The sequence below is a fragment of the Rhineura floridana genome, chromosome 12 (genome assembly GCF_030035675.1).
Source record: "Rhineura floridana isolate rRhiFlo1 chromosome 12, rRhiFlo1.hap2, whole genome shotgun sequence".
Lineage (NCBI taxonomy): Eukaryota > Metazoa > Chordata > Lepidosauria > Squamata > Rhineuridae > Rhineura > Rhineura floridana.
In genome coordinates, this window is record NC_084491.1 from 11,444,111 (window position 1) to 11,470,602 (window position 26,492).

General features: G+C 43.4%; 1 long non-coding RNA gene across 2 annotated transcripts; it reads right to left on the minus strand.

Moving 5' to 3' along the window:
- Window positions 1–543: 543 nt before the first annotated feature.
- LOC133368387 (uncharacterized) lies at window positions 544–10,478 on the minus strand. 2 transcript variants are annotated; one of them, XR_009758629.1, is made up of 4 exons: window positions 10,390–10,478; window positions 8,898–9,160; window positions 6,581–6,773; window positions 544–3,189 (listed from the first exon to the last, which is right to left on the minus strand). It is a non-coding gene; the product is annotated as an uncharacterized LOC133368387 (long non-coding RNA). The 2 variants fall into 2 exon arrangements; XR_009758628.1 differs by having other exon boundaries at window positions 8,866–9,160.
- Window positions 10,479–26,492: the final 16,014 nt, after the last annotated feature.

A 26,492-nucleotide genomic window follows, 5' to 3' on the forward strand; every position in this document is an offset into this window, starting at 1 on the left:
AAACACCGATATTAGTATCAGTATTTTTTTTGCAAGGGAAAAAAACAGATCAGTAGAAGCAGCAGCTAACAGACAAAGAACAAACTCGAATCAATACCGGCCTCTTAGGTCGAGTGAATGCTTTTGAATCAGCAATGGCCAACAAATCCCTTTCCTAATTCACCCACATTGCTTATTCCCCCCTCAGTAAGGCTACTGAGGTGAAGATGTGAATGACAAGGTAAACTGTGTAAGCTTGACTCTCTTTGGTTCAGGAAAACAGTAATTAGTTTTCATACAATATCTGGTCTTTACAGGTTGGTAATTTCATTTCTGAGGTAAAATGTTTGTGTTTTTTCCCCTTTTGCAACCTGAGTTGACATTTCTGGGGTTCTGAGGGTGTGCAAAGCAGACACCAGCACACTGTAACTATCAATTTAGGGCAAGCTGATGAAATTCCAAATTCTCACTTCTTAGATGGATTGCACCTGCTCAGGAACTGGGGTAGCAACAAACAAACAAATAAAACAAAACAAGAATTGTTGTATTTATTTATTGCACTTATATCTCACCTTTCCTCCAAGGAGCAAAGCTAGCAATTTGCAACAGTCATTTTAAAAAGGCATCCCCAAAGGTGTGTGTGTCAGAGGGAGAAGTCAGGTGAATTATTTACCAGGGACAGCCAAACACTAGAGTCCCTGTGAAAGAGGGACTTTTACCCTCTTGCTGCGATGATGGCATGAGGGCGGTACTGTAGCAAATTTAGACCAAATCAGAACTTAATGATCATGGGTGGGGAACCTCTTTCAGCCCAAGAACCACATCCCCTTCTGGGTAGAGATGGAAGAATTTGCCAGCTTCAGTTCTCTCAGTTTCACCTTTATCTTAAGTTCAATTCTCTGACAGCAATTCTATTTTACTTTATAAACCCTCATGAAAATTCTTCAGCATGTTCGTGCCAATTTATTCTACTGTAATAAGCACGTTTTTGTCCACAATTTCAAGTCATGTACACATTTTTGTAAGCAGTTTCTCCTAATATAATGTGTTTTTCTATGTTATTTTCACTAATATGTTCATTTGTCTATACACTTCCCCCTAATATATGCATTTCTGTAAACATTGGTCGGAGAACTGCATTGCAAAATTTGGATGCATGCAAATTTTCAACAGGTGGCTGGGTTTCGGTTCTCATACTGTTTTGAAATGTGTGAATTTGATAAATTCGGCTTTAAACACAAACTGAATCCAATTTCTCCCCCCTCCCTACTTCTAGGCAACTTTTCAGGGCCCACATGCCAGTGGTAGGCAAGGCCAGAGGCAAAAGCAGATTTAACAATGAATGGGGATTTCCTTGTGGTACAGCGGCTAGTTTCTTCCCACTCACACACTTGTCTGTCTTCCATCCAGGCAAGAGACAAGCACGATCAGAATTCAAGGAGATGTTTCCACTAGGAAAAAACATTCAAGGAGAGTGCAAAGCAGGGCTGGCGAGGAGTGTGGCCCAGGCGTTTGTGTGACCTGGGCAGAGTCCTGGGGGGCGAGATAGAACAGTCTGAAGGGCCCTGGGCCTTGAGAATTCTCCATCCAGGCTTTAGATGGCAATGTGCAGGACTGGTGTCAGATTTCTGGGCCCTTTGGGCAATAATCAGTGGGGAGCTCGTTGGTGCCCCTTTTAAAAAAACTGTGGTTTGGTGTGGGCAGGGTTCTGAGCTTCTGCCCCCAAACCCTGCCCTGGAAGTGCCACTGATGCCCCAGGCAACGATGCCTAACCGCAACCTACCTTCAGCAGTCAGGCAGCGGGGGGACGCGGAGGGAACTCCTGCAGCTTTAATTAGGGATGACACTTCTCCCAGAAAGGGGACATTAAAAAAAAACACCTGTAGCATGTTTGCATATGTTAATTCATTTAAATGCATGCAATTTTAAACAATTTAGAGGCTGAACTGCCAACAACAGCAGGGGGGCAGAAAAAAATGGCACAGTGTGTATCAAACCAACCAGATGGCAACCGCAGGAGGAATAATCTCCTGGTTTTCTTCCCTTCCTCCTTTCATTGTGATCTGTCATCATCTTGGTTGAGCTCTCAACTGAAATAGTATGTAAACAAGAAGGACATGCAAGATATACTTAAATTAAAATAATATTCAAAGGGTGCAGTCCTATTGCTCCTGAAGGCCAGTGGAAGAGTCCTAGAATGCCATCCTGCCAGCAGAGAGGGTGGGGAGTAAGGATTTTGGCAGTAGTGTAGTGGCAAATTCAGAAGTGCTGGGTCCCGTCATGATAGTTACAGTCATAGCCACACCCCTCCTCCTTTTTTTTTGCTGGGTTTAAAATGAGATCCTTGTTAATGTATTCTCCCACAACAACAAACATCCCTAGGAGACAATCAGAAAGGGAAAGTGTTAGCTACTGAGAAGAGTCTTCTGACATTGCCACTGACACCCAGTGGCTGCCACACCTCCTTTCACTCTGATTGGCTCCCATCAGCAGGAAAGGACAAGGAAGCATGTTAGAAGGCTCTTCTTAGTGGCAAACACACTTCCCTTTCATGCTGATTGGCTCGTAGGATGCTGGAGACACTGGGACCCTGCTGGGACCCTGCTCCCAAAAAAGTAAGGGGTCTAAGACTCTCTGACACCCTGGATGACTACACCCTTGGATGTCGGCAAGTTCTGTTGAAACAGAAACAGGAGTTGAAATTGCCACAATTCACTTTTTCCCTCCGAAGTCAGAAACAGAAATAAGAGCAGTATTCACTGTGAACATTGCATAAAGAATTATGTTATTTTCTGCATTGCTTTTGATGTTTCCCATCCATTGAAATGGACTGAAGTGAATTACATAATTAATTATGCTCATTTTGGCCATAGTGCATAGTGAGACGAATAACACAGGTTTTAGCAGAAGCCAAACTGTAGCGAAATGGAAACAGTGCGGATTGCAATAAACACAGGATGGGACGAAGATCGTTGCCTCTTTACATCCGTGGAGGTGAGACATACCACAAGAGGTCCCCTGATACACCTGTAGAAGTAGGTCCTGATTCTGGCATTCCTGGTTCCACCACCTCCTCCAATAAAGGGTTCTGACACAGGCCCAGTCATGATGCTGAGGCCTGCCATGGTTTCCATCACTATTGCCTCGGGTGCTCTTGATCTCATGGCTTTTTTTTTTTTTGCCGTCCTCATCTGAGATGGAGTCTGAGTCCTGAACGGGGCAGAGATAAAATGAAATGAGAAACTGAGGCTGTGTTGTCTCATGCCACATCAGGAGATTTAAAGTAGGGTGGCCATCTTCACTGTGGACAGTCTTCTATTTTGAACGGCTGTTTGAAGTTTGAAGGCATCCTCTGTTTGAAGGACTGACCACTCCAAAGATAAAGAACTCTAAGAAGGGAGAACTGCAGGAGCCCTTCAACCCGTAGCACCTGGATCACAGAGTGAGCAAGCACACAGCTCACCTGGTCAGAAGCTTCCCCACTATGTTCCCCACTATGTTCGTCAAAACTCTGACATCCTAGTGTCTACCCTAATTTACGGGCATCTGACTGTTCTCTCCAGTTTTGAATCTGGAAGTACTAGGCCTGGTTTCCTTTGAGTGAAAATAAAGTTGCAGGTAGCAGGGGAGAATTCTGGGAAGTGGATTGCTGGGTTTGATTTGAAAAGGGGGTTGAGAGCATGAGTGAGTGTATGTGTGTAAATATTGTCACTCTGTTTACCAGACCCAGTTTCAGGTTTGTTGGGGCTCTAATGAGCCCCTTCTTACACCGATGGACCTTCCCAAGTAGAGTGGTGGCACTGACTGTGGCAGTGCTGCAAGGGTGTCTGGGGGCTCTTTATTTTTTATTTATTTTATTTATTTAACCAAATTTATATACTGCTCAATTGCAAAAACCTCTAAGCAGTTTACCAAAAATTATTGATAAAAGCAGTTAAAAACAAGTAATTAAAAACATTATTAAAATATAAAAACAATAAACCATAAAGAAAATGAGAGCACATCAGCATCTGTGTGTCTAGATATGCTTGCCTAAACAGAAATATTTTAAGCAGGTAGCAAAAAGGATGCGGGGAAGGCTCCTGCCTGATATCAATAGGCAGGGAGTTCCAAAGTGTAGGCGATGCCACACTAAAAGAATAATTTCTTACAAGTGCAGAATGAGTATTATGTGGTACCTGTAACAGTGCCAGTTCTGCACACTGAAATGGTCTATTGGGCAATACGGTCCGGCAAGTAAACTGGTCTCAAGCTGTTAAGGGCTTTACATACCAATAGTAACACCTTGAACCTAACCTGGTAACAAATTGGAACCAGTACAGATCTCTGAGAAGAGATGTTATATGCTGACAGGGTCTCCCTCCTGTCACTAATCTTGCTGCAGTATTCTGCGCTAACTGCAGTTTCTGGGTCACGATCAAGGGAAGGCCCACAAAGAGTGCATAGCAATAATTCAGTCTTGATTTCTCCAAAGCCCCAGAGCATTCAGTGTAGTGTCACTCCAGGGCACTCTGGGAAATATGGTGTCCCACATACCCCCAACAACTTCATATGGGTGGGCCAGGGCAAGCATCAATGCTGGGGCCCAGTAGCTCCCTAAGGTGCCTGGTGCTGGCGTCAGGCCTGCTGGTTTGGACCCAAGCACCACCCTGAATTACCAAGCTTGATTTTCAAGGTCTAATCCTGGCACTCCTATAGGCTAAAAAAATGTCAGAGTACTGTTGATGTTTAAGTTAGAAGTCAGTCACCTTGCAGGCAGTGGCACTGGACTGGCCCACACACAGATGTAACAGAAACTGAAAAACAGACAGTACTCAACTATTTGAAACTAGAAACTAGGGATGGATGAAACAGTTTTGATCTGGGCCATGTCCCTTGCACATGAGTAGACCAGCAAGTCTATTTCATCCCAAATCAACACACTTTCCAAACATTTTAATTAAGGTAGACATATTTATGAAGTGGTCTGACGGCTTCTCTGTTTCCTTTTTCTTGTTTTTAAGCTATTTCTAGATACTTGCAGGCAGGGCTGGCTATAAAGGGTGGCCAGGTGGGGTCCTGGCCAAGGGTCCCTGGGGCTACAGGGGCCCCTGAGCTCCCCTTCTGCAATCTGTGGTAGGATTGCTGCTGCAGATCTCAGGACAGGAGCTTCTGAGCCGCCCGCCATTCTGACGCTTCACCTACCTTTCTCTCTGCTGTTTTTTGCACGTGCAGGGTTGCCATCAATCAAGATGGCAGCCAAGGTTTCCCTAAGGGGCTGAAGCCTCTGCCGCCATCTTGGTTGATGGCAGTAATGTGTGCGTGTAGCATGTGCGTGGTGACAGAGGCTTCAGCCCCTTAAGGAAACCTCGTCCGCCATCTTGATTGATGGCAAACCTGCGCGTGCAGGCGCACTGCCAAAAAAACAGCACAGAGAAAGGTAAGTAGAGTGGGGGAATGGCAGGCAGCTTGGGATCTCCCACCCTGCGATCTGCGGTACCAATCCTGCCATGAATCGCAGAAGGGGAGTGCCGGGGCCCAGGGCAGGCTGGTGCCCAAGGGCCCCGGCATGCCTGGGGCCAGCCCTGGGACAGCCATTTTTCCCCACACACACAACGGTGTAAAAACAAACATAAGTTGGAGCGAACCAATCTTGGAGTGCTTCATAGGCATTTATTATTGTTGTTGTTGTTATAATTACTAAGGACCCAGGGCGGCTCACAACAATTTAAAATACACCATTAAAACCTGTTTAAAACAATTACAATCACAAGAATAGAGTGGGCCCTAAAAATATACATCTCGTGTCAAATGCCAGAGTCAAGAGGTGCGTCTTCAGTATGTGATGAAAACTGTATAGCAAAGGTGTAGGGATTATTATTATTATTATTATTATTATTATTATTATTATTACTATCTTTATTTATACCCCGCCATCCTTCCGAAACTGGAACTTGCAGCGGCTTCCAGATAAAAAACACATATAATTAAAACATACAGAGTCTAGATTAAAATAAAATTAAACTTCCAATATTAAAACCATTCATACTTATAACTAAAAGAGAATCAAAGAACCAGTTTAAAAATGGAGGAATTAGGGATGTGCTAGAATTCTGCCTAATTTGGATTTGGCACCAAATTTTCCATTAATTTGCTTATTTTTCTGCCATTGCGGATCAAATTTTATGTACCAGTTTTCTCCGTCTATTTTTGAAAACTGATTTTTTTAAAAACAACAACACATGCCTCTAAAATATCAATATTAAGAGTGATAATTTTATTTATATTTCCTTTCATTTATCAGTGTTTCCTTTCAAAATATCAATATTAATATCAGTATTTTTGCGAGGTAAAATATTGATGAAAGCAGCACTTATCGGACAAAAAATGAACCTGGTTTGATACCAGCCTGTTAGGTTGCCGGAATGCTTTCGAACTGGCACCAGCGGATGGATCCCACCCCTATGAAGTTGCCAGGCTCACCTCTGTAGGAAGGGAATTCCACAACTCCACATGCCTACATTACAATTCCAGTATGGTCCATCAGGATGCAGCCTAAGGAAGTTTGTTCTCAATTATGGAGTGAACCCAAATCCTCCCCCATCCCTACTTCATGACTCACGTGCCCAAAAAGCACCAGGGGATGTGGCAATGGTTATAGATGTGCTACACGTCAGCCACCTCCATCACTTCAACCCACGGAGAGCTCATTTCCTCCTCTGGACCCATGCTGGAGCATTGCTTGCAGCTCTTGATCTTTCTCTCTCAGCTTCCAAAGTCCTCAGAACTTAACTTGCTGTGAGTCAGACAATCCCCTGAAAGGAAGCAACGTGCTTTGGTAACACTGAAGGGGAAGAGGGAGAAACGGAGACCGGTATTGGGTTTAATTAGGCTGCCTCCCGAACTGTCTCTTTGTGGCCTTGTGTTGATTGAGAGGCGCTTTATTAATGTTTCCCATTTGTTCAAAACCTTTGCTTTGCAAAGGCTTTTTTGTTGCCGTTGCTGTTGCTTTTAAATGCTTCACTGACAAAATAAAACCCTAGTAAATTTAAGGAAGGCTGGCATCCCTTTTAACTCTCTACATCAGAGAAAGGCTGAGCCCTCAGGGAGTTGCTGTGACTTGTCTTCCCTTAGAGGAGTCCCCCAAAGCCCAAGATGAGTAAACAAACCATCTTCCTTTGATTGAAACCATAACCTGTTCATGAGGTTCTCAGCATGGGATGGAGCATTGTACTCAAATGCAATGCCAATTGCCCTTCACCCGCCTGCCCTGACTAGCAGCAACTAAGTGGGGATTAGGGATGGGCATTTTGATTCAGTTTGCATTTTAAGCCAAATTTATCAAATTTGCATGTGCTAAAATAATATGAGAACCAAAACACAGCCATCCTTCGAAATTTGCACCTATTCAAATTTTGCAATGCAGTTCGCCAAACAATGTTTACAAAAATGCATATGGCAGAGTGTGTAAAAATGAATATATGAGCGAAACATGCAAAAATACATCACATGACAAGAAAATACTGGCAAAAATGTGTACATCAGACAAAACTGCCTACAAAAATGTGTTTATTAGGAGAAGTTTGCATTAAAATGCTGGACAATTTTCATGAGGATTAAAAAAAACCCATAAATTGCTACAGAAATGTGGAGAACTGAATTTAAAATGGAAAAATGAGAAACTGAGAAAACCAAAATGGGCAGATCTTTCTATCCCTAGTAGGGATAGGCAAATATGTCATTTTGGTTTGTGATTTTTAAAGTCCTTATGAAAATCCATCAGCATTTGAGTGCAAATTTCTCCTAACATACATCTTTTGTATGCAATTTTGCCTAATAGTATAATAATTTTGCAAAGCGATTTCCCCTAACACTATGCTATTTTGCATGCTATTTTCACTAATATATGTGTGTACATTTTACCCTACTACTTGCATTTTTGTACACATTACTTGGCTGGAGAACTGCACTGCAAAATTTGGATAAGTATGAATTTGAAGGATGGCTCCATGTTTGTGTATTGTTTCAGAAAGTGTGAATAAGGTAAGTTCGCCTTTAAATGTGAACTAAATGAAATTTCTTCTCCATTCCAGTGGAAGGCATTGAAAATATAATGTGCACAGTTAATAATGCTGTTAGAGCATGTCTTTGGTGCAGCCACATTTGGGATATTGTGTCCAATTCTGATCCTCTCATCTCCAAAGGTCACCATGGAGGTGGTAAATTTACTGCCAAGGGGAACCAAATAGATCAGGGGGGTGAATGAAGAAAGGAAAGTGTTTGAGGCTTTTAAGTTTATAGAAAGGACTGCTAAAACAACACTTCTATGCACATTTACCTGGGAGTTAGTCCCACTAACTCAGTGGGGCTTGCTTGCAAGTAAAGTAGCATAAGGGCGTAAATTGCAACAGGAACACAATAAGATGTTTATAAAACAACTTTGTGGAGGGACTAAGCAGATAGTGCCCCCCATATTTGAACTTGGATGTTGTCTAACGTTACTGATTAGCAATCGGTTCAGGACTGTCCATTTCCCCCAGTTCAAGAGGACAGCTCTTAAGGTGGAAATGTTGCTTCAGCAATGGAGCAGGTCAGACTGAGGGCCTTTATCATCATCATCATCAACAACATTTCTAACATTCATTTCCTCCAAGGAACTTGAGGTGGCATACAAATATGGTTCTCCCCCTCCTGATTTGATCCTCACAACAACCCTGTGAAGTCATTTAGGCCAAGAGACCGTGACTGCCCAGTGAGCTTCGTGGCTGAGCCAGGATTTGAACCCTGGCCTCCCAGGTCCAGTGCTCTAACCACTACACCACACTGGCATTCACTGGCTTATATAGGAGCTAGAGGCTCCACCCCTTCCTGGCTCTCAACCAGGCCTTGATCCAGTCAGGTGCTTACGTGTGCTACCCCCACTTTCTGAGTACCCTCACATATAGCTAGCCAGGCATTTTGCCAGCAGTCCTGAAGCTCCTCCTGCCAGCCTCACTGCATCCTCTGCTGTTGTAGCTCTCTGGGGATGATGAGGAGCGGGCCAGCCAGGCAGGAACGAGACATTTGGTGTTGAGACCTCCAGTCCTAGGTCAGGGATGTCTGGATCCAACAACTCCTCAGAGTCACTGGTGGGTGCAGAAATCTGGTAGTGGTGGTTGTAGTGGGGAATTGCTCCCTCTGCTTCTTCTCCAAGGGTTGAATTCTGACAAGGACAGCATTAAAAAAACCTTCTTCATATGACATAGAATAAATTCATGAAGGCACACAGGTTACCTGGTCACAGTCTTCCCACTATGATGACATATATTGTATTTCTGTGACATGTATTTCTATTTAAACTATAGTAATTATTTCAAAATTTCCATCTCTACATATAATATTAGCATATGCAGATTATTATTATTACTACTACTACATTTATATCCCACCTTTCCTTCAAGGACCTCAAGGTGGCATACATGACTCTTCGCCTCCCCATTTTATCCTCACAACAATCTTGTACGGTAGGTCAGACCAAGAGGCAATGGCTACTCCAAGGTCACCCAGTGAGCTTCACGGCTGAGTCCCCAAAGAGAGTGGTATAGTACCACAAGTGGCATGACTTTTTATATGTTTTCTTACTGGAAGGTATGCATTCTAGTGAATCTGGTTCCTCTATCTAGTTTCTTAACCCAGTGTCTCAACCTGGTTGCTCAATCTGGTGTTCTCAATCACTTTTCAGATACCTAGAGGGAGCCTGAATCCACTATGCTGAATCGCCCGAAAATCACAACAATCCACTGTCTTTTAAGGAATTCCATCCACTCAGGCAGACATACGGGCATCCTTCCCAGAAATGTTATCTAAATATACTCAGTCAATTGAATCTGAGAAAAGATTCACTATAACTTACATGGGAGGGGGAGAGAGTGCTCTTTGCTGTATGAAACAAAAGAATGACAGGCTCTTGCGTGAAAAATAACAGCAATATAAAGCATATAAAACCCAATATAGGGCCTGGCCCATGACAGGATTTAAACCCTGGTCTCCCAAACCATAGTCCAGCACTGTGACCACACTATGCAAACCCTTCTGCTTTTCTGATGCCTTGTCCTCTTATTTGTGGTGTGCAAGTGGCCACGCCAGTCTGAAATGGAACTGTGCATAATTCATTATTTGTATAAAGCGTAGATCAACTCTCTGAATGTGGCAACTTCCCTCCCCTGCCTCCTCCATCTCTGCCCTTTGCTGCAGCTTTTTCCAAATCTCATTTCCTGCTTTATTAGAAGAGCCACTTCCCCAAGCACGGATGGATGGGGTCCTTCCGAACAGCCACTTAGCTCTCATCTATTTGCCATTTCTCTTTCCTACGAGAAACAATTAAGCAGCTGAACGCCCTTCAGAGCAAGCAAGGCTTCCTGGCTGCCCCCCCCCTTGCTCAATTATACTCACTGACTGCCTCATGGCAACAGCATGTGATGTCGGACAACAAGGGCCTCACGCGGGGATTTAATTGCAGGGTCAGGTAGAAGGGGCAGCTCAACGGCCGCATAGGAGAAAGTTCCTGTTTGGTGCAGAAAAGTAATTATTGACAGTTTAGCAACGGCTAAACACACAGGCAGCAGATCTAACCTGCTTCATTGTCCAGGAAAAGGCTTCTCCAGTGAGGGATGTTTGTCTTTCCCACTGAAAGTGAGTTCTCTGGTCTGGCTGCAACATGCATGTTCATCATCTCTAGGGACCCCTCTAGACTGGCGCTTTACTGTGGGTACCTTCTGCAACATGGCCCCATCTGCACTGTACATTTAAAGCAGTGTTAATATCACATCAAACTGTCATGGCTTCCCCCAAAGAATCCTGGGAAGTGTAGTTTGTGATGGGTACTGAGAGTTGTTAGGAGACCCTTCTTCCCCTCACAGAGTGCTTTAACAAATGATTCCTCTTGCTAGGGAACTCAGTTGTTCTTTCTTCCTCATGTTTAACCTAAAGCCACTGAGCAGAAGAAGGAGAGACTGTTTCGCTTTTTTCTCCCTCTGGAAATTTTTCACCCTCAAACACATTGATTACTTTAATCATCATTAGCCTAACACACTTGGGAGGAGGGGAGTGCAGTGGCAGCTGGTAGCTGCATGTCACTGGGGCAGTGGAATCCACTCCAGTTTTTAGTCTGAACATTGCAGGAGCTGAAGCACCTTGGACAGCTCCTTGAAAGTTCGGACTAAAAGTGGATTCCACTGCCCCACTGACACAGAGCCACCAGCCGTCACTCTGTGGGTGTGTGCGCATGAATGCACACATGTTTGCACACACATATATATGCAGACACATTGGCTTGTATCCAATTTAGTGTTAAGTAAGTAGTGTACAACAGAACTTCCCCCCTTCTCCTCTGCCTGCAAATCCCTTCAATCTGTTCTGGGGTTTCTCCTAGCCCTCTAGAGCAGATCTGGGGAGAGCATGCATGGTGGGGGAGGAGAGTGGAGGAAAGTGCTGCTAAAGAAGCATAAATTCTTGCACTAACGGAAAGATTGAATTGGATATACCACCCATGGTTCAGACCCTAGGGTCATAATAGAAAGCATGGCTTGAGATACAGGATACAGAATGCCAAATTCTATACATCTGTCATAGGCCTGATACAGAACATCACACCAAAACTATGGTTACTTACAACAAACCATGAGCAATTGATGGGGACCCATTGTTTGAAAGGGGGAGAGAAAGATGCAAACAAGCCAGGCCTAGTGTGGAGATTGATAACATTTCACCTGAACCAAACTGGTTGTGAATGTTTCCTTGTCCCAGATCAAAAGCTCATTCACACAACTGAAACAAGAAAAAAAATTGGCCTAGCCACACAGGAAATGCAGCTGGCCATGCAGTGAAGCCAGTTTCTTGGTCACACAGCCAAACTGAGTTCCAACATGTAAGGAGGTAACTTATTCCCTACACCTCATTGTGATCTAGAAATCTGGATCCGGAACAGGAAGCTAAGAGAGTAAAATCACACAAAAAGTAAAAGTAGCCATGTTGGATCTTAAGAAAAATTCCAAAAACCATATTAGGGCAATCAACAGGCCAGCAGAGAGGCAGTCACCTGATTTTACTCTGTTAGAGCAGTACCTTTATTAGAACCACCAAATATCAGAGAATGAACTCATCATCAGGCTTGATGGTACAGAAGGCAGAAGTGGCTGGTGAGAAGGGCTATCACGCACCCACAGTAGGGGCAAGGGGGAGAAACAAGTTTCTGAGCATACTCACTCTTGGATATGCTCAAAGTAAAGGCTGCAATCCTATCTCCACTTCCCTGGTAACAAGCCCCACTGAACTGAATGGGCATTACTTCTAAGCGGATGTGTATGGTTTGTTTCTCCAAAGTTTTTTTTGTTTTCCAGCTTCTCTTGCCTCATGCTTTGTAGATTGGAGACCACCTGGGGTGGCTGAACAAAGAAAGATTGCTGGATTCACATGTTAACACCAAGTCATGGTTAAACAAACCAAGGTTTGTAAGCCAAGAACAAACTATGGTTTCAGATCATGGTTTGTTGGCAGTAAACTAACTATAGTTAAGCTGCTGGGCAGGGTTTGCATGTAATGCTAAGCAATGCTGTAATAAACCGTAGTTTAATAAACCACAGGTTAGTGTTATGTACAAACTAAGCCACTATCTCTATTTTATGGTTCTGGGGCTTTGGGGATACTGTTAAAAATGTGTTGGAGTACACACACACAGAGTTTCTTCCCTTGGGATTTCCCTGGGTCTCTAAAATTTAAATTGTTGTGTTCAGAGACAATCTAATCTTGATTCATACTCATGGACTCAATGGTCCGATGACACAGGATGGGCTTTTTTAAAGGCAGGGGAAAGATAAGGGGACCCTCCTTTGGAGCAGCCAGTGATGACATGATCCTCTTGTAACAGCTTAAGCAGGAGGGAAAATTATTGTACACAAAGTTCCCCTTCACTGTTATCCAAGCCACTTGCTCACAGAACAGAGCTTTGGCTCAGGAATGGCAGCACGTCCTGTGCTATGTTCTTGGGGCCTCTGTTTTTTCCGCTTAGGCCAGTGCTGAAGGCTTTGAATAAGAGTGAATGGGCAAGTGAGGCTCCCTTTTAAATCTTTCAAACTGATCCACGAGGAGAATGAACGGTGCCCCACCAGGGCAAAAAGATCTCCCCTGCCCAAAAAAACAGTTGCTTCCTCCCTCTTTGGAAAGAATTTCATTCCAGAAGAACTTGTTATGGTGGAAGGCTGCTGTGGTTTTGCTGCAGAGGCAAACCAAAGGCTGGTATGTTGCCACTGTGGCATAAGCAGATCCCTGCCACGCACACATTTTCCAGATTAACATACAACTACTGCACAGGGTTTCAGGGCAATCTGGGGCAGACAACACTAGAGAGAAGCTGCTTTTGATCAGCGGCACAGATATAAGACAGATGCAGCTAAATTTAGATGTCAGACGTTGTTGAATGGCTAACCCAAATATGTCTCTTCCCAAGAGGCAGATTTCTTAAATGGATATATCCCCTCATTTTCATTTTTTTTTAAAAAAAAGCTGCAGAGGTACAGAGCTATAAGATAATGTAACTACTCTGATGCTGTTTTGTTATCTGGATGAAGTCAAGGTCACTTTTCTCTCACATCAGAATCGACAGAAGAACATAAGAAAAGCCTGCCAGATCAGGCCAGTGGCCCATCTAGTCCAGCATTCTGTTCATATAATGGCCAACTAGTTGCCCGTGGGAAGCCAGCAAGCAGGACATGAGCCCCAAAGTACTCTCCCCTCCTGCAACTGGTTTTCAGCAACTGGTATTTGTAAGCATACTGCCTTAGACTATGGTGGCTGAGCATAGCCGTCATGGATATAGCCACTGATAGCAGGGAAGATCAAAATGCTTATTTACAAAGCCATTGTACTACTGACCTTACTGTACACCTATGAAACATGGACCATTTATAAACACCACTTCCAACTTCTTGAAATATTCCACCAATGCTGCCTCCAGAAAATTCTGCAAATTACTTAGGAAGACAAACGGACTAATGTTAGCATTTTGGAAAAAGCAAAGACTACCAGTGTTGAAACAATGATCCTTCAACATCAACTTCTCTGGACTGGCCGTGTTGTTCAAATGCCTGATCACCGTCTTCCAAAGCACCTACTTTACTCCCAACTTAAGGATGGAAAATGGAATATCGGTGGACAGCAAAAGAGGTTTAAAGATGTTCTTAAAGCGAATCTAAAAAGAGTAACATGAGCATTGAGAACTGGGAAGCCTTGGCCCATGAGCGTCCCAATTGGAGGTCGGCTATTATCAAAGGTGCTATGGACTTTGAAGAAGCACAAGTACAGGGCAAAAGGGACAAACGAGCCAAGCGGAAGGCACATTAAGCAAATCCTCATCGCAACTGTCTTACATCTGAAAATGTGTCCTCACTGTGGGAGGCTGTGTGGATCTAGAATTGGTCTCTGCAGTCACTTATGGACCCACCATTAAAGACCTTATCTTGGAAGGCAATCTTACTCAACCATGAGTGATCGCCAATAAAAATGAAAAATGAATTTAAGGCCACCCTCAAAGGTGGGGAATTTTTAGCCTGCGGGTCAAATGCAGCCTACCCAGGCCTCTCAGTCTGCCCACCAGACTGAAAAATGTTACACACACACAACCTCTATCTGGCCACTTAAAATATGCTCCAATAATCTTTTTGCCTTCTTCTGAAGTGGCACAGTGGGTGCTATAGAGCAAAGAAAAGATTGCCACCCCGCCGTATTTATTTACAAGCATCTCCCAGCCGCATAATAATTTAAAAATATCTAATTGGTATACACGATGTTCAATGGAAAAGCAGTACACCTTAAAACAAAAACAATAACACAACAGTATAAAAAGTTGAGTTAAAGAGATTTAGGAGGTTCATAAACATAAAACAGGGTCTAGACTTAGTCTTCAAAAGACGTCTAAAGCAACTGATGGGTGCTGCTTCATGTATGAGGGAAGGGCATTCCACAATAGAGGGCATCAGCAGAAAATGCTCGATTTTGGGGGGTCACCACCCTATGACATCCTGTAGGGTGCCATGCACAAGCAGAATTTCCTCAGATTATTGAAGTGATCTCACAGGCAGTCTTTCAGGTAATCTTAGTTGTTCAGGGCTTTAATATGTTAGTAACAAGACCAGTGTGGTGTAGTGGTTAAGGTGTTGGACTTCAACCTGGGAGACCAGGGTTTGAATTCCCACATAGCCATGAAGCTCACTGGGTGACCTTGGGCCAGTCACTGCCTCTCAGCCTCATGAAAACCCTATTCATAGGGTCGCCATAAGTCGGAATTGACTTGAAGGCAATACATTTACATTTTAACAAGACCTTGAATGTGGCCCAGCAGCTGATTGGCAGCCAGTCCAGTTCCCTCAGCACAGGTGTAATATGTGTGCATCCAGGTGTGCCACTCAACAACCTGGCTTCAGCATTCTGTACCACCTGCAACTTCTGGACCATTGCCAAGGAAAGCCCCATATAGAGTGCCTTATAGTAGTCCAGTTGTGAGATTACCAACGCATGAATCACAGTGGCTAAATTATCCCAGCCCAGGAAATGGCATAGTTGGTATACCAGCCTGATCATAGGCCCCTTCCTTCAACAAACTCATCATATGACACATCGTTCTCCCACATCCCCATTTTGTCCTCACAACAACCTTATGAGGTCGTTCAGGCCAAGACAGAGCAGCTGACAAACCCCACCCCATTTTACTGTAAAACGTGGTGGGAGCCGTTTGAGTGTTGTTTTTAAAATTCAGCTTCAAAGAGATTTTGCAACTGATCAGCAGATCAACCCATTCCCTCTCCAGGCGTGGCTAATGGAAACACTTTGAAACACTAGGGTGTTCACGGCAGAGCTTGGAAAAGTTACTTTTTTAAACTACTATTCCCATCAGCCCCAGCCAGCATGGCCACTGGATTGGGCTGGTGGGAGTTGTAGTTCAAAAAAGTAACTTTTCCAAGCTCTACGGCCTAAAGGTACACAAATCGGTCAGTTTCAGTTTCTCACTTTTCCAATCTTAAATTCTGTTTACCACATTTCTGCATAAATAAACAAAGTCCTCATGAGAATTCACCAGCATTTTAGTGTGCATTTCTCCTAATATCATGCACATTTTTGTATGCCATTTTGGTTGGGGAACTTCACTGCAAAATTTGGAAAAGTGGAATTTTGAAGGTGTTCCGTTTGTGTATTGATTTGGGAGGTGCAAATTAGGCAAGTTTACCCTGAAGTTTGCTCCCTTGTTGCTATACATGCAACTGAAACAAGCCCTTGTTTCCTCTGCCTCCCCTTCCCTTTCTCTGTTGCTTCTCCTGTGTAGAATTTTAGAATGTAAGTTCCTTGGGGCAGGGATCTACCCTCTTATACTCTACAAAGGCCATGCACACTGATGGCGGTATAATACTAATACTAATAGTACAACCCTCATATCCTCCAACTTTCTCAATGATAAACATGGATACTTATTTTAGGGGAGAACAGGGATTTGTATGAATTTTTTCACACTCCTCTTTGCCCACTAGGGCAACTTGGTCATCAAACACACACTTCCATTTATACAAACTATTGAAAGCTTGTCTGTGCCATTCTGCATTCAGGATTGTTTACTTTTTAACCAGCCCTTGCTGCTATGCCTTTTATTGTAGCTTTAGCTGTGGCACAGCATGGAGTAAAATGATATCGCCTGCTAATTGCTGCAGATCTCCACACTGCTATAAGCACAACCATAGAGACCAAATGAAAAGTTGGCAACCCTAGCCATAACTGTTCCTTAACTCTACAATAGCCTGCCATGTACTGGCTTCTGAAGCAGCTTTGGGTTAGGAAACTGACCATAACAGTTTCTTCTTTTGCAGGCATACTTACTTAATGAAAGTATTGCTTGTGCATCCAAAAAAAGGAAAAATAAAGATATCTCCAAAAAATCAAATTAGGGATAAAACAGGGACAGTGATTTGTCAGGGACAGGTATCTGAAAACAGGGGACTGTCCCTAGTCATGGCTTTTAAGGATTTCATTGCAAGATTCCCAGGCTCTCTCCATTTCACAGTGCAACCCTAAATAAGATCACATTATACTACTTTAAATAGTTATGGCTTCCCCCAAAGAATCCTGTGAACTGTAGTTCATTAAGGGTACTGAGAACTATTAGGAGACCTCTATTGCCCTCATAGGGCTACAATTCCCAGAGTTCCCTGAAAGAGGGATTGACTATTAAAACACTCTAGAATTGTAGCTCTGTGAGAATGGGGGAGGGGTTCCTCTTAGAACTCTTAACAAACTGCAGTTCCCAGGATTCTTTGGTAGAAGCTATGACTTTCTTAAAGAGCAATAGTGCTTTAAGTGTATGGTGTAGATGTAGCCTAAGTCTACTCAGAAGTAAGCCCCATTGAGTTCAATTGGTCTTACTCTGAGGTAAGTGTATAGATGATTGCAGATTTAGGAAACTATCCAATGATGTGCTAAAAATAGAGGGGGAAAAGCCTGATCATCCTTAGGGCAAACAGGGCCAGGAACGTCCCATTTTTAGGTAGTCTCTGATTATCGTTAGCAGGAAGCCATCTTGCTGGCAAGCCACAAAATAGTTTCTGATTCATGGGCTGCTGGAAAGAATTTTCACTGGGTTGTGTCTCCTATTTCCATGACATAGCATTTTTTCTTTTCTTTTTAAAATTTTAAAATAGAAAGAAAACCCAAGTGTTGGGCATGTTCTCCTTGCGTTTGGAAAATGGGCGAACAATAGTCCATTTGGGCTTGGAAATCGGCCTGGGTTGACTTGAAAGGAGGCCTGGTTTCTGCAGAAAAATGGAAAACTGGCCCAGAGTTGATTAAATGAGTGAGTGTGCATGTATGTATGTGCTCCCAACACATTTTCCCATGAAAAATCCTATTTTAAGAGCTGCTTTACTAGGGACTATCCCCTACCCTTCCAGTGGCTGCTTAGAACTAAAAAAAAAAACCATACATAGCAGCAGTTTCAATTAAAAGTGGTAATGGGGTAGTGGGATTAATAAAGCTGAATCAAGCAGTGCTGCTTGAACTCAAGAATCACATGCTCACGCAATTTCTTGTCCATCACTTAATCATTAGATGTGCAAAGCTCTTGTGAATGCCAAGCCTTGGAGATGGGTACATGTAATCTGTCCAGCATGCACTTTGAAAAGGAACTGATAGTCTTGAAGGGTTGCAGAAGGTCTCCCTGTTAATGATTCTTGCAATGGAAGCCCCAAATACAGTAATACCTCAGTTAACAAAGTAGATGTGTTCCTGGACATTACTTCTTTAATTTTGGTACCAGAGGTAGGAATAACATGGAAAGTATAGGGATAAGTTCCTACACCCACTCATAGATGGTGGGGGCATCTTCAAAAGGGGCTTTAAAGGGTGCCTACCTGGCACACACCCACTCACTCCCCCTCTGAATTGTATTGGATCCTTTCCTCCCCAGCCCTGGGAGAAAGCAAGAGATCTCTTTCATGCAAAGCAAGCACACAGGTTTCTCCATTTCATCCTAGCAAAGCAAAGGCACAGGCCTATCATTTTATTGATAGGAAGCACAGATACAGACTTGTCAGTTTCACCTTAAAGAAAAAGAATAGGCTTGTCAGTTTATCCATAGCAAAGCAAAGACATAGGCTAGTCAGTTTCAACTTACAGCAAAGGCACAGGCTTGAAAGTTTATCCATAGTAAAGCAAAGCTACTCAGTTTCACCATTTTAAAAGCCTTTGTTAAAAGGAGCTTCCTGGAGGATTCCTTAACTGAGGCATTACTGTACAGGGATCAACAGTGGCATTGCTAGGTACTCAAAAGACTCAGGGGAGAGGCCCATTGCACAAATATACATAAAATGTCCATAGGCAAATTTATACGCAAAGATGCACATTGGTGGGTAGATGGGGGTCTCACACACACTGTCCTTTTGCATAAAAACATATGAAAAGCCTGCTGGATCAGGCCAACAGCACATCTAGTCAGAGCTCACCATGCTGTTCTCACAGTGGCCAACAATATGCTTAGGGGAAACCCACAAGCAGGACATGAGTGCAGCAGCAGTCTCCTCACCTGTGATTTCTAGCAGCTGGTTTTTTAGAGTCATTCTGCCTTCAAAAGCAGAGGCAGAACACAGATGATGTGGCTAGTAGCTATTGATGGCCTTATTCTCCACAAATCTGTCTATTGTCTCTTAAAGCCATCCAAGTTTATGGTTATCATTACTTCTTTTAGGAGGGAATTCCATCGTTTAACTACGCACTGTGTGAAGAAGGACTTTCTTTTGCCTGTCCTGAATCTTCCAACATTCGCCTTCATTGGATTTCCAAGAATTCTAGTGTTATGAGAGAGGGGGAAAAACTTTTCTCTGTCCACTTTCTCCACGTCATGCATAATTTTATATACCTCTATCACGTCTCCTCAGACATGCCTTTTCTCTAAACCCCAAAATCCTCAAATGTAACCTTAAAAGGGTGGGATATAAATTTAATAAACAAATAACTGCATCCCCTTCATCATTCTGGTTGCCCTTTTTTTGATCTTTCCAGTTCTACAATAACCTTTTTTAGGTGAGGCAACGAGAACAGCACACAGTATTCCAAGTGTGAAGAAGGTGATGTGTGTGAAGTGCTTTCTCTTGTCCCTCCTAAATCAGAACAACATACAAACATGTGCTTATTAGGAGAATTTTGAACAAAAATGCTGATGAATTTTCATGAGGGTTTTAAAGGAGAAAAAACAGCAAATTGCTGCAGAAATGTGGAGAAATTAGTTTAAGCTTGAAAAAAAATTAGAAACAGAGAGAACTGGAATTGACAGATTTCTCTGTTTCTTTCTGTCACTGTGCTGAGGCTGATCTCCCTGAAGCTCCATTGAAAGAATCTCACATGTATCACCAAAAGCAGTTCTAAGCCTTCTGTGAATGTTGCTAACTAGGGTTGCCAACTAGGGTTCCCCTGCACCAAGAGGTCTTCCGTATCTTTAAAAGTCATGCAGGGGGAAGGGAGAATTCCACCTTGTGGTTTTTCCCATTACAGTGTTGCAAGAACACCTGCACCTGGCTGACTTCTTCTCCTAAAGATACAGGATCAGTCTCAGGCCCTGAGCCTGGCAACCCTATTGGTAGCACAGGATTTGCATTTATTTCTTTGTACATTTATATCCTGCCTTCCCTCCAAGGATCTCAAGGCAGCAAACATGGTTCTTCCCCCCTCCATTTTATCCTTACAACAACCTTGTGAGGTAGATTTGGCTGAGAGGTAATGAGTGGCTCAAATGCAAAGTACATGCTTGCCAGCATACAGACTGCACCCAAATTACAGATATAGGAAATGCAAAAGCCGATGCATGCGCCATGTTTGTAAAAAGAGCCATATCGTGCAAGGAAAGGCAAACAACGGGAGCAGATTGCTCTAACAAGCTGGGAGGGTTGGCAACATTCCTTATTTGCCTTCTCCAGCCATTTGAGGGTGGAACAGTAATTCTGTTCCTTCTTTTCCAGCCTCCTTGATGCAGTACTTAAAAGGCTTTCATAATCTCCTCTGCATAACAATGGGGGCATTCTCACTGGGAACAGTTTGCGGCATGAGGCCCCATAAATTACTGGAAGGGGAGGCAGAGGGGAGACAGACGCCTTCCACAATAAGAAAGAGGACTAAGGCTGGCTTTGTGCTACACTTCCTTGCCAGGAATAGGAAAGGAGATGAAGATGAATGATGGGTGGTTTTGTTTTGATTTTTGGTTGCTTTTCCTTTTTTTTGCACTGCAAAGAAAAATAAGGGCCCAATTTATTGGCGGAAGAGCAATGCTAGGATCTCCCAATTTTTTTGTTTCATAGGCCCCATCTGCACTATACATTTAAAGCAGTATCATATTACTTTAAACAGTCATAGCTTCCCTCAAACCATCCTGGGAAATGTAGTTTGCTAAGGGTGCTGAGAGTTGTTAGGAGAGCCCTATTATCCTTGCAGAACTCCAGTTCCCAAAGTGGTTTAGCAATCAATCCCTCTTCCCAGGGAACTCTGAGAATTGTAGCTCTGTGAAGGGAATAGGTGTCTCTTAACTACTCTCAGCCCCCTTCACAGATCTAAGAGCCCCCTTCCCACCTCCAGTGGCTGCATTAGCAAAGGAACAAAAACTATCCAGGCTCACCCACATGCAGTGCAACTTAGCCCTAAGCCACACCTTTGGCCCACCATAACCTTGTTACACAAGTGGGTCATGCAACAAAATGTTGCAGTCAGGGTGTCAGCTAGCCAGCCAAGCCCTTTTCCAGGATACTGCATTCCATTCCCCAACCCACTTTCCCACATTACCCCACCCCACCCCACAAATGTTAGTAGTATCCTATGGCCAATGAGCATGCTTACGCACTGTCATCTTTATGGGGTCCCTCCCCCCACATTTCCCCTACATTTCTGTACTTCTGCCCAGTAGCATAGTGGCAAATTCAGAAGTGCAGGGTCCCTTCCAGATAGTCACAGCTATGCTCCTTTACAGCCACGCCCCCTTCTAAGATCATAGAATAATCTGGCCAGGCTTGAATACTGCTTTCTTCTTCTCTGTCATTGTCACCATTTGACTGTCCTTTCTCACTGTTAGAGATATTGCTTGAATTATTGAGTTCAGCGTGGTGTAGTGGTTAAGGTGATGGACTACAACCTGGGAGAGCAGGGTTTGAATCCCCACATAGCCATGAAGCTCACTGGGTGACCTTGGGCCAGTCACTGCCTCTCAACCTCAGAGGGAGGCAATGGTAAACCACCTCTGAATACTGCTTACCATGAAAACCCTATTCATAGGGTTGCCATAAGTCAGGATTGACTTGAAGGCAGTCCGTTTCCGTTTTGTTTACACTTTATCACCTGCTGCTACCAAACTTCTTGATGATGTAGATGGGATACTATCCTCAGGATTCACTGTCTCTCCTTCTGCAATTACAGAATTCTCACTCTACACTAGGGTTTCCAGGTTCAGTCCCTGAGGCTGATCCTGTATCTTTAGGAGAAAACCAAGTCAGCCAAGTGCAGGTGTTCCTGCAACCCTGTAATGGGAAAAACCACAAGGTGGAATTTTCCCTCCCCCCTGTACAAGTTTTAAAGATACAAAAGACCTTTTGGAGGCTGGGCGTGGCAACCAAGAGGTCTTTTGTATCTTTAAAAGTTGTGCATGGGGGAGGGAGAATTCCACCTTGTGGAGAATTCCACCTTGTGGTTTTTCCCATTACAGGGTTGCAACAACGCCTGACTTTTTCTTTTCCTAAAGATACAGGATCAGTCTCAGGGATTGAACCTGGCAACCCTACTCTACACAACCTGTCTTAGCTTTTTGAAGTAGGAACTAACAGGAACACCTTTCACTCTGATTGGGTCCAATCAGCAAGAAATGACAAGGAAGTAAGTTAGAAGACTCTTTTCAGTGGCTAACACAAACCCCTTTTGTGCTGTTCAGTGGCTAACAAACACCCCATTTTGTGCTCATAGGACACTGGAGACACAGGGACCCTACTAGGACCTGGGTCCCAAAAAAGTAAGGGGTCCAAGATCCCCTGAGACCCTAGATGACTACACCCCTGCTTCTGCCAGTTTTGGGGTTCCTGCAAGGCTGTGGATACCACTCTCTTGTTCTTAGGCAGTGCTGTTTTGGCTACATAAGTGATAGCACTTGAAACCTAAACATCTGAAATAGAGGGAACTGGCATTGCTCTCCATCCAGGTCAAATGTACCCATGTCTGTCCAAAGTAATGTCAAAGAAGCCTCTATCCAGTTTGGCATAAATTGTCAGATATTGGAACACAATTTACAAATAAACACTAACAGTTTTTTTTAAAACAACAACATGCAGAGAAACAACACCTTCATGGATCATTTGTAAATTGTTTCCCAATATCTGATATTTACGCCCAAACTGTGGATCCCGATGTGCATATTAAGACCACTGAAGAGAACCTGAAGGTTGAAACATGTCTGGTTAAAGTTGGATGTTCTGCACAGCTGTGATACGTTGCATACAATGGGTTTAATTATTTTATCAACTTCACTAATTACCTGGTTGTTATTTATTACTAACTAATTTGCTATGTTAAATTCTTAGCAAATATTTGGTAACGAGCATATGATTTCAGGTTTTATCCCAACTTGTTGTTTCGTAACTGTCTTGTCTGTTGGGGTACAATTCCTTTTTGCTCAGTATGTCAGAGAAGCAACCATGACTCCATCCTAGAAAGCCTTTCTCATTGTAACGTAGCTTGATACATTTGGGCCCATGCAAGTCTTTGGGCTAAGCAGAGTTGTACACAGTCACTGTTCTGATAAAAACAGAGAAAGACAGTTTTGTGCCACATTCTGCAACAAGCAAAGCTGGATGTTGTGCAAATGTGCATGGTTTCTCTGAGTTTGAATATCAGGAGGGGTGCATAATATTCTGCTTCTATTACAGAAAAAGGTAAGGCAGTGAAGCTCTGCCTGATAAACTTATTGTTTAGGAACTCCTCGGGCTTCTAAAATATCATTTCAAAAATTTTATACCACATTTTTATGGATTATTTTTTAATTTTTGACAAAAGTTTTGCTCCCCTGGGCTCCAACTGGGAGGAAGGGTGGGATATAGATCAAATATATATATATATATATATATATATATATATATATATATATATATATATATATATATATGTATGTGTATATATATATATATATATGTATGTGTATATATATATAAAATGGTGGCAGCTTTGCTTAGGCTGCTTACTAAACACCATATATTTAAAGCACACACCACTGAAGAATCTTGGGAACTGTCTTTTGTTTAGGGTCCAGGGAACTGTAGCTCGGGGGGGAGCTACAGTTCCCAAGATTCTTGGGGTGGGTTTATATGTATGGTGTGTATGCAGCCCCTTTCAGACACTTTTTTTCAAAAAAACCCATGAGGACTAGAAACTTGCTAACTTTAAAAACGGAAGATCTGAATTCACTTGGCTGCTATGGCATTCTGCGTTTCTTCTGCCCTCCTATGAAATTGTGGCATACAAAGTGTCTTGGCTGCCTCCATTCAAAGTATACATCCAAACTGAAACACAGAGCTGCCCTGCATCCCTTCATTCCCTTAATCTAGGTCCCCCTCCCTCAGTCACAGCAAGGGTGTTCTTCCTCCTCCTCCCCTTCCCACTCTGACTGTCAATGACAATTGTGGCCTGCAGGCCAGCTTCCCTGCTGGCAAAGACAACAGCTGGAGTACCAGGAAGGGGAGGCATCTGCTGCTGCTGGTGTCAAATCCGCAGCCCTTGCAGAAGAATTCAAGCCCCTTTTGTTAAGTTCCCATCCTGCTAAATATTTAGCAGCTCTATTTGCATTCTCTGTGTTCAGTAGCGAAAGCTCCTCCCTAAGACCCTGATTCTTGGCAGTAGGAGTGGGTGGGAGTGGGGACGCTGGAGGGAAGCGGAGAGAGAGGGAAGATCCTGCCATTTCCCCCAAGATCTCTGCTTCCCTGCAGCCTCCATTGACAGGAGTATAGGGGGAAAGGGAGCCCTCCCCATCCAGAAAGCTTGCAGCTGGATTGGGATTTTTTGGAGGGGAAATCTGAGTTTAGATGTACCCAACTAGTAGGGATGGAAGAATCTGTCAATTTCCGTTTCTCACTTTTCCTATCTTAAATTCAGTTCTCCATATTTTTGCAGCAATTCACAATTAAAAAAAAATCCATGAAAAATCTTCAGCATTTTAGTGAGAATTTCTCCTACTAAACACATTTTTGTATGCTGTTTTGACAAATGCAGACATTTTCGCAAGCAATTTCTCCTAATCTAATGCATTTGTGTACATTGTTTTCACTAATATGTTCATTTTTATGCACACTTCCCCCTAATATGTGCCCTTTTGTGAACATTGGTTGCAGAACTGCACTGAAAAATCCTCATAAGTGTGAATTCTGAAGGGTGGCCATGTTTCAGCTCTCACACTGTTCCGGAAAGTGCAAATTTGACACATTTGGCTTTAAACGCAAATCAAATCGAATTCCCCCCAAAGGTGTTTTTCTGTGCACATTTACCAGTGAGCAAGCCCCATTGAGTAAGCCCCAATAATTGAGCATTGGCCATGCTGGCTGGAGCTGATGGAAGTTGTAGTCAAACAGCATGGAGGAGGACCTTATGTTCATCCATAGGACTGGGCTACATGAAGATTTGGCCTGGATGTGTGAAAAGCAATTTCAACTAAGCCTCAAGTCAGGTTCTCTCAATTGAACGTACCTCACAAGATGGTTGTAGAACTGAAGCACCCCTCTGAGCTCATTGGATACAAGGGCAATTAATATGGCTCTGCTGGTAATATGTAATATGTATTATTTATTTATTTATTTATTTTATTTATTTATTTAATTAAGCTTATATACCGCCCGACTAGCAACAGCTCTCTGGGCGGTGAACATTAAAAATACAATAAAAATAACACAAAACTGTACACAAAACTGTACAGTCTAAAATCAAAATATAATAATTTACAATTAACAGGAATTAAAATGCCTCAGAGAAGAGAAAGGTTTTAACCTGGCACCGAAAAGATGATAGTGTCGGCGCCAGGCGCACCTCCTCGGGGAGACCATTCCATAGTTCGGGGGCCACCACTGAGAAGGCCCTAGATCTTGTCACCACTATCCGGGCTTCCCTATGAGTCGGAACCCGGAGGAGGGCCTTCGTAGTAGACCGTAGTGTACGGGCCAGTTCATATCGGGAGAGGCGTTCCGACAGATATCGTGGTCCCGTGCCGTATAAGGCTTTATAGGTAAGTACCAACACTTTGAATCTGGCCCGGAAGCATATTGGAAGCCAGTGCAAACGGGCTAGCTCAGGTGTTATATGCTCAGACCGCTTAGTTCTTGTTAGCAGTCTGGCTGCCGCATTTTGCACTAGCTGTAGCTTCCGAATCGTCTTCAAAGGTAGCCCTACGTAAAGCGCATTGCAGTAGTCCAGACGCGAGGTTACCATAGCATGTACCACTGATGAGAGGTCCTCCTTACTCAGATAGGGACGTAGCTGGGCTACCAACCGAAGTTGGTAGAACGCATTCCGGGCCACCGAGGCTACATGCGCCTCAAGTGTGAGGGAAGAGTCTAAGATGACTCCCAGACTACGCACCTGTTCCTTTAGGGGAAGTGTAACCCCATCCAGGACAGGGTATATATCCACCATCCGATCAGAGAAACCATCCACCAACAGCATCTCAGTCTTGTCAGGATTGAGTCTCAGTTTGTTAGTTCTCATCCAGTCCATTGTCGCAGCCAGGCAACGGTTCAGCACGTCGACTGCCTCACCTGAAGAAGATGTAAAGGAGAAGTAGAGCTGCGTGTCATCAGCATACTGATGACAACGCACTCCAAAACTCCTGATGACCGCCCCCAGCGGCTTCATATAAATGTTAAAAAGCATGGGAGACAGAACCGAACCCTGCAGGACCCCACATTGGAGAACCCACGGTGTCAAGCAATGTTCCCCAAGCACTATCTTCTGGAGACGACCCG